We start from the raw sequence: 9,511 nt of genomic DNA, 5'->3' as shown, positions 1-9,511 counted from the left end.
ATAGAACTTCAAATAATCATGACAATATCCAGGCAATGATCATTATATATGTTGGGTTTCGTAGTAATTTCAAAAAATTTCCTACGCACACGCAAGATCATGTGATGCATAGCAACGAGGGGAGAGTATTGTCTACGTACCCAACGCAGACCGACTGCGGAAGCGATGACACGACGTAGAGGAAGTAGTCGTACGTCTTCTCGATCCAACCGATCAAGCACCGAAACTACGGCACCTCCGAGTTCGAGCACACGTTCAGCTCGATGACGATCCCCGGACTCCGATCCAGCAAAGTGTCGGGGAAGAGTTTCGTCAGCACGACGGCGTGGTGACGATCTTGATGAACTACAGCAGCAGGGCTTCACCTAAACTCCGCTACAGTATTATCGAGGAATATGGTGGTAGGGGGCACCGCACACGGCTAAGGAATAGATCACGTGGATCAACTTGTGTCAACTTGTGTGTTTAGAGGTGCCCCTGCCTCCGTATATAAAGGAGGAGAGGAGGGGAGGCTGGCCGGCCAAGGGGGGGAGGCGCAGGAGAGTCCTACTCCCTCTGGGAGTAGGATTCCCCCTCCAATCCTAGTCCAACTAGGATTCCTCGGAGGGGAAAAGAGGAGGAGGGGGCCGGCCACCTCTCTTAGTCCTAATAGGACTAGGGGAAGGGGGGGGGGCGCAGCCCATCTAGGGCAGCCCCTTCTCTTTTCCACTAAGGCCCACTATGGCCCAAATAGCTCCCGGGGGGTTCCGGTAACCCACCCGGTATTCCGGTAAAATCCCGATTTCACCTGGAACACTTCCGATATCCAAATATAGGCTTCCAATATATCAATCTTTACGTCTCGACCACTTCGAGACTCCTCGTCATGTCCGTGATCACATCCGGGACTCCGAACAACCTTCGGTACATCAAAATGCATAAACTCATAATATAACTGTCATCGTAACCTTAAGCGTGCGGACCCTACGGGTTCGAGAACAATGTAGACATGACCGAGACACGTCTCCGGTCAATAACCAATAGCGGGACCTGGATGCCCATATTGGCTCCTACATATTCTACGAAGATCTTTATCGGTCAGACCGCATAACAACATACGTTGTTCCCTTTGTCATCGGTATGTTACTTGCCCGAGATTCGATCGTCGGTATCCAATACCTAGTTCAATCTCGTTACTGGCAAGTCTCTTTACTCGTTCCGTAATACATCATCTCACAACTAACATATTAGTTGTAATGCTTGCAAGGATTATGTGATGTGTATTACCGAGAGGGCCCCAGAGATACCTCTCCGACAATCGGAGTGACAAATCCTAATCTCGAAATACGCCAACCCAACATCTACCTTTGGAGACACCTGTAATGCTCCTTTATAATCACCCAGTTACGTTGTGACGTTTGGTAGCACCCAAGGTGTTCCTCCGGCAAACGGGAGCTGCATAATCTCATAGTCATAGGAACATGTATAAGTCATGAAGAAAGCAATAGCAACATACTAAACGATCGTGTGCTAAGCTAATGGAATGGGTCATGTCAATCAGATCATTCAATTAATGATGTGACCTCGTTAATCAAATAACAACTCATTGTTCATGGTCAGGAAACATAACCATCTTTGATTAACGAGCTAGTCAAGTAGAGGCATACTAGTGACACTTTGTTTGTCTATGTATTCACACATGTATTATGTTTCCGGTTAATACAATTCTAGCATGAATAATAAACATTTATCATGATTATAAGGAAATAAATAATAACTTTATTATTGCCTCTAGGGCATATTTCCTTCAGTCTCCCACTTGCACTAGAGTCAATAATCTAGTTCACATCGCCATGTGATTTAACAGCAATAGTTCACATCACCATGTGATTAACACCCATAGTTCACATCGCTATGTGACCAACACCCAAAGGGTTTACTAGATTCAGTAATCTAGTTCACATCGCTATGTGATTAACACCCAAGGAGTACTAAGGTGTGATCATGTTTTGCTTGTGAGAGAATCTTAGTCAACGGGTCTGCCACATTCAGATCCTCATGTATTTTGCAAATTTCTATGTCAACAATGCTCTGCATGGAGCTACTCTAGCTAATTGCTCCCACTTTCAATATGTATCTAGATCGAGACTTAGAGTCATCTAGATTAGTGTCAAACTTGCATCGGCGTAACCCTTTATGACGAACCTTTTTCCATAATCGAGAAACATATCCTTATTCCACTAAGGACAATTTTGACCGCTCTCCAGTGATCTACTCCTAGATCACTATTGTACTCCCTTGCCAAACTCAGTGGTATGGCATACAATAGATCTGGTATACAGCATGGCATACTTTATAGAACCTATGACTGAGGCATAGGGAATGACTTTCATTCTCTTTCTATTTTCTGCCGTGGTCGGGCTTTGAGTCTTACTCAACTTCACACCTTGCAACACAGGCAAGAACTCCTTCTTTGACTGTTCCATTTTGAACTATTTCAAAAATTTATCAAGGTATGTATTCATTGAAAAATCTTATCAAGCGTCTTCATCTATCTATATAGATCTTGATGCTCAATGTGTAAGTAGCTTCACCAAGGTCTTTCTTTGAAAAACTTTTATTCAAGTATCCTTTCATGCTTTGCAGAATAATTCTACATTATTTCCGGTCAACAATATGTCATTCACATATACTTATCAGAAATGTTGTAGTGCTCCCACTCACTTTCTTGTAAATACAGGCTTCACCGTAAGTCTGTGCAAAAACTATATGCTTTGATCAACTTATCAAAGCATATATTCCAACTCCGAGATTCTTGCACCAGTCCATAAATGGATCGCTGGAGCTTGCACACTTTGTTAGCTCCCTTTGGATCGACAAAACCTTCCGGTTGCATCATATACAACTCTTCTTCCAGAAATCCATTCAGGAATGCAGTTTTGACATCCATCTGCCAAATTTCATAATCATAAAATGCGGCAATTGCTAACATGATTCGGACAGACTTTTAAGCATCGATACGAGTAAGAAAATCTCATCGTATTCAACACCTTGAACTTTGTCAAAAACCTTTTTCGACAAGTCTAGCTTTGTAGATAGTAACGCTACTATCAACGTCCGTCTTCCTCTTGAAGATCCATTTATTCTTAATGACTCACCGATCATCGGGCAAGTCAATCAAATTCTACACTTTGTTCTCATACATGGATCATATCTCAGATTTCATGGCCTCAAGCCATTTCGTGGAATTTGGGCTCATCATTGCTTCCTCATAGTTCGTAGGTTCATCATGGTCTAGTAACATGACTTCCAGAACATGATTACCGTACCACTCTGGTGCGGATCTTACTCTGGAAGACCTACGAGGTTTGGTAGTAACTTGATCTGAAGTTTGATGATCATCATCATTAACTTCCTCACTTATTGGTGTAGGAATCACTGGAACTGATTTCTGTGATGAACTACTTTCCAATAAGGGAGAAGGTATAATTACCTCATCAAGTTCTACTCTCCTCCCACTCACTTCTTTCGAGAGAAACTCCTTCTCTGGAAAGGATCCATTTTAGCAACGAATGTCTTGTCTTCGGATCTGTGATAGAAGGTGTACCCAACAATTTCCTTTGGGTATTCTATGAAGACGCACTTCTCCGATTTGGGTTCGAGCTTATCAGGATGAAACTTTTTCACATAAGCATCGCAGCCCCAAACTTTAAGAAACAACAGCTTAGGTTTACTGCTAAACCATAGTTCATACAGTGTCGTCTCAACGGATTTAGATGGTGCCCTATTTTAAAACGTGAATGCAGCTGTCTCTAATGCATAACCCCAAAACGATAGTGGTAAAGAGATATCATAGATCGCACCATATCAAATAAAGTGCGGTTACGAAGTTCGGACACACCATAACGATGTGGTGTTCCAGGTGGCGTGAGCTGTGAAACTATTCCACATTGTTTTAATTGAAGACCAAACTCGTAACTCAAATATTTGTCTCCGCGATCAGATCGCAGAAACTTTATTTTCTTGTTACGATGATTTTTCCACTTCACTCTGAAATTCTTTGAACCTTTCAACTATTTCAGACTTATGTTTCATCAAGTAGATATACCCATATCTGCTCAAATCATCTTGTGAAGGTCAGAAAACAATGATGCTTGCCACGAGCATCAGCACTCATTGGATCGCATACATCGGTATGTATTATTTCCAATAAGTCAGTAGCTCGTTCCATTGTTCCGGAGAACGGAGTTTTAGTCATCTTGCCCAAAAGGCACAGTTCGCAAGCATCAAGTGATTCATAATCAAGTGATTCCAAAATTCCATCAGTATGGAGTTTCTTCATGCGCTTTACACCAATATGACCTAAACGGCAGTGCTACAAACAAGTTGCACTTATCATTATTAACTTTGCATCTTTTGGTTTCAATATTATGATTATGTGTATCACTACGATCGAGATCCAACAAACTATTTTCATTGGGTGTCTAACCATATAAGGTTCTATTCATGTAAACAGAACAACAATTTATTCTCTTACTTAAATGAATAATCGTATTACAATAAACATGATCAAATCATATTCATGCTCAACGCAAACACCAAATAACACTTATTTAGGTTCAACACTAATCCCGAAAGTATAGGGAGTGTGTGACGATGATCATATCAATCTTGGAACCACTTCCAACACACATCGTCACTTCACCCTTAACTAGTCTCTGTTTATTCTGCAACTCCCGTTTCGAGTTACTAATCTTAGCAACTGAACTAGTATCAAATACTGAGGGTTTGCGATAAACACTAGTAAAGTACACATCAATAACATGTATATCAAATATACTTATGTTCACTTTGCCATCCTTCTTATCCGCCAATCACTTGGGGTAGATCCGCTTCCAGTGACCAGTCCCTTTGCAGTAGAAACACTTAGTCTCAGGCTTAGGATCAGACTTGGGCTTCTTCACTTGAGCAGCAACTTGCTTGCTGTTCTTCTTGAAGTTCCCCTTCTTCCTTCTGCCCCTTTTCTTGAAACTAGTGGTCTTGTCTACCATCAACACTTGATGTTTTTCTCGATTTCTACCTTCGTCAATTTCCGCATTACGAAGAGCTTGGGAATCGTTTCCGTTATCCCTTGCATGTCATAGTTCATCACGAAGTTCTACTAACTTGGTGATGATGACTAGAGAATTCTGTCAATCACTATCTTATCTGGAAGATTAACTCCCACTTGATTCAAGCGATTGTAGTACTCAGACAATCTGAGCACATGCTCACTAGTTGAGCGATTCTCCTCCATCTTTTAGCTATAGAACTTGTTGGAGACTTCATATCTCTCAACTCGGGTATTTGCTTGAAATATTAGCTTCAACTCCTGGAACATCTCATATGGTCCATGACATTCAAAACGTCTTTGAAGTCCCGATTCTAAGCCGTTAAGCATGGTGCACTTAAACTATCAAGTAGTCATCATATTGAGCTAGCCAAACGTTCATAACGTCTGCATTTGCTCCTGCAATAGGTCCGTCACCTAGCGTTGCATTAAGGACATAATTCTTCTGTGCAGCAATGAGGATTTAACCTCAGATCACGGATCAAATCCGCAACATTGCTACTAACATTTTTCAACACAATTTTCTCTAGAAACATGTCAAAATAAACACAGGGAAGCAACAACGCGAGCTATTGATCTACAACATGATTTGCAAAATACTACCAGGACTAAGTTCATGATAAATTTAAGTTCAATTTAATCATATTACTTAAGAACTCCCACTTAGATAGACATCCCTCTAATCCTCTAAGTGATCACGTGATCCAAATCAACTAAACCATGTCCGATCATCACGTGAGATGGAGTAGTTTCATCGGTGAACATCATTATGTTGATCATATCTACTATATGATTCACGCTCGACCTTTCGGTCTCCGTGTTCCGAGGCCATATCTGCATATGCTAGGCTCGTCAAGTTTAACCTGAGTATTCTGCGTGTGCAAAACTGGCTTGTACCCGTTGTAGATGGACGTAGAGCTTATCACACCCGATCATCACGTGGTGTCTGGGCACGACGAACTTTGGCAACGGTGCATACTCAGGGAGAACACTTCTTGATAATTTAGTGAGAGATCATCTTATAATGCTACCGTCAATCAAAGCAAGATAAGATGCATAAAAGGATAAACATCACATGCAATCAATATAAGTGATATGATATGGCCATCATCATCTTGTGCTTGTGATCTCCATCTCCGAAGCACCGTCATGATCACCATCGTCACCGGCGCGACACCTTGATCTCCATCGTAGCATCGTTGTCGTCTCGCCAATCTTATGCTTCCACGACTATCACTACCGTTTAGTAATAAAGTAAAGCATTACATCGCGATTGCATTGCATACAATAAAGCGACAACCATATGGCTCCTGCCAGTTGCTGATAACTCGGTTACAAAACATGATCATCTCATACAATAAAATTCAGCATCATGCCTTGACCATATCACATCACAACATGCCCTGCAAAAACAAGTTAGACGTCCTCTACTTTGTTATTGCATGTTTTACGTGGCTGCTACGGGCTTAAGTAAGAACCAATCTCACCTACGCATCAAAACCACAACGATAGTTTGTCAAATAGACTCCGTTTTAACCTTCTCAAGGACCGGGCGTAGCCATACTTGGTTCAACTAAAGTTGGAGAGACAGTCGCCCGCAAGCCATCTCTGTGCAAAGCACGTCGAGGGAACCGGTCTCGCGTAAGCGTACGCGTAAGGTTGGTCCGGGTCGTCTCGTCCAACAATACCGCCGAACCAAAGTATGACATGCTGGTAGGCAGTATGACTTGTATCGCCCACAACTCACTTGTGTTCTACTCGTGCATATAACATCAACATAAATAACCTAGGCTCTGATACCATTGTTGGGTTTCGTAGTAATTTCAAAAAATTTCCTACGCACACGCAAGATCATGTGATGCATAGCAACGAGGGGAGAGTATTGTCTACGTACCCAACACAGACCGACTGCGGAAGCGATGACACGACGTAGAGGAAGTAGTCGTACGTCTTCTCGATCCAACCGATCAAGCACCGAAACTACGACACCTCCGAGTTCGAGCACACGTTCAGCTCGATGACGATCCCCGGACTCCGATCCAGCAAAGTGTCGGGGAAGAGTTTCGTCAGCACGACGGCGTGGTGACGATCTTGATGAACTACAGCAGCAGGGCTTCGCCTAAACTCCGCTACAGTATTATCGAGGAATATGGTGGTAGGGGGCACCGCACACGGCTAAGGAATAGATCACGTGGATCAACTTGTGTCAACTTGTGTGTTTAGAGGTGCCCCTGCCTCCGTATATAAAGGAGGAGAGGAGGGGAGGCTGGCCGGCCAAGGGGGGGAGGCGCAGGAGAGTCCTACTCCCTCTAGGAGTAGGATTCCCCCTCCAATCCTAGTCCAACTAGGATTCCTCGGAGGGGAAAAGAGGAGGAGGGGGCCGGCCACCTCTCCTAGTCCTAATAGGACTAGGGGAAGGGGGGGGGGCGCAGCCCATCTAGGGCAGCCCCTTCTCTTTTCCACTAAGGCCCACTATGGCCCAAATAGCTCCCGGGGGGTTCCGGTAACCCACCCGGTATTCCGGTAAAATCCCGATTTCACCCGGAACACTTCCAATATCCAAATATAGGCTTCCAATATATCAATCTTTACGTCTCGACCATTTCGAGACTCCTCGTCATGTCCGTGATCACATCCGGGACTCCGAACAACCTTCGGTACATCAAAATGCATAAACTCATAATATAACTGTCATCGTAACCTTAAGCGTGCGGACTCTACGGGTTCGAGAACAATGTAGACATGACCGAGACACGTCTCCGGTCAATAACCAATAGCGGGACCTGGATGCCCATATTGGCTCCTACATATTCTACGAAGATCTTTATCGGTCAGACCGCATAACAACATACGTTGTTCCCTTTGTCATCGGTATGTTACTTGCCCGAGATTCGATCGTCGGTATCCAATACCTAGTTCAATCTCGTTACTGGCAAGTCTCTTTACTCGTTCCGTAATACATCATATCACAACTAACATATTAGTTGTAGTGCTTGCAAGGCTTATGTGATGTGTATTACCGAGAGGGCCCAGAGATACCTCTCCGACAATCGGAGTGACAAATCCTAATCTCGAAATACGCCAACCCAACATCGACCATTGGAGACACCTGTAGTACTCCTTTATAATCACCCAGTTACGTTGTGACGTTTGGTAGTACCCAAAGTGTTCCTCCGGTAAACGGGAGTTGCATAATCTCATAGTCATAGGAACATGTATAAGTCATGAAGAAAGCAATAGCAACATACTAAACGATCGGGTGCTAAGCTAATGGAATGGGTCATGTCAATCAGATCATTCTGCTAATGATGTGACCTCGTTAATCAAATAACAACTCATTGTTCATGGTTAGGAAACATAACCATCTTTGATTAACGAGCTAGTCAAGTAGAGGCATACTAGTGACACTTTGTTTGTCTATGTATTCACACATGTATTATGTTTCCGGTAAATACAATTCTAGCATGAATAATAAACATTTATCATGATTATAAGGAAATAAATAATAACTTTATTATTGCCTCTAGGGCATATTTCCTTCAATATAGGCATCACGTCCAAAATTAGTAGACCGACTCCTGCCTGCATCTACTACTATTACTCCACACATCGACCGCTATCCAGCATGCATCTAGTGTATTAAGTTCATGGAGAAACGGAGTAATGCAATAAGAATGATGACATGATGTAGACAAGATCTATTTATGTAGAAATAGACCCCATCGTTTTATCCTTAGTACCAACATACATACGTGTCGGTTCCCCTTCTGTCACTGGGATCAAGCACCGTAAGATCGAACCCACTACAAAGCACCTCTTCTCATTGCAAGATAAATATATCAAGTTGGCCAAACAAAACCCAAATATCGGAGAAGAAATACGAGGCTATAAGCAATCATGCACAAAAGAGATCAAAGAAACTCAAATAACTTTCATGGATAAAAAGACATAGATCTGATCATAAACTCAAAGTTCATCGGATCCCAACAAACCCACCGCAAAAGAGTTACATCATATGGATCTCCAAGAGACCGTTGTATTGAGAATCAAACGAGAGAGAGGAAGCCATTGATACGTCTTCATCATATCTATAATTTTTGATTGTTCTATGCCAATATTCTACAACTTTCATATACTTTTGGCAACTTTTTATACTATTTTTGGGACTAACATATTGATCCAGTGCCCAGTGCCAGTTCCTGTTTGTTGCATGTTTTATGTTTCATAGAAAACCCATATCAAACGGAATCCAAACGGGATAAAAACGGACAGGGAATATTTTTGGAATATTTGGAGAATAAGGGAAGAAAATCAACGCGAGACGGTGCTCGAGGGAGGCACGAGGCAGGGGGCGCGCCCCACCCTCCTGGGCGCGCTCCTGACCCTCGTGGCCCCCCCATAAGGCGGTTAATGCTCTTCTTC

Source organism: Triticum dicoccoides, chromosome 7A (genome assembly GCF_002162155.2).
Source record: "Triticum dicoccoides isolate Atlit2015 ecotype Zavitan chromosome 7A, WEW_v2.0, whole genome shotgun sequence".
Lineage (NCBI taxonomy): Eukaryota > Viridiplantae > Streptophyta > Magnoliopsida > Poales > Poaceae > Triticum > Triticum dicoccoides.
This window is presented reverse-complemented; position numbering follows the sequence as displayed.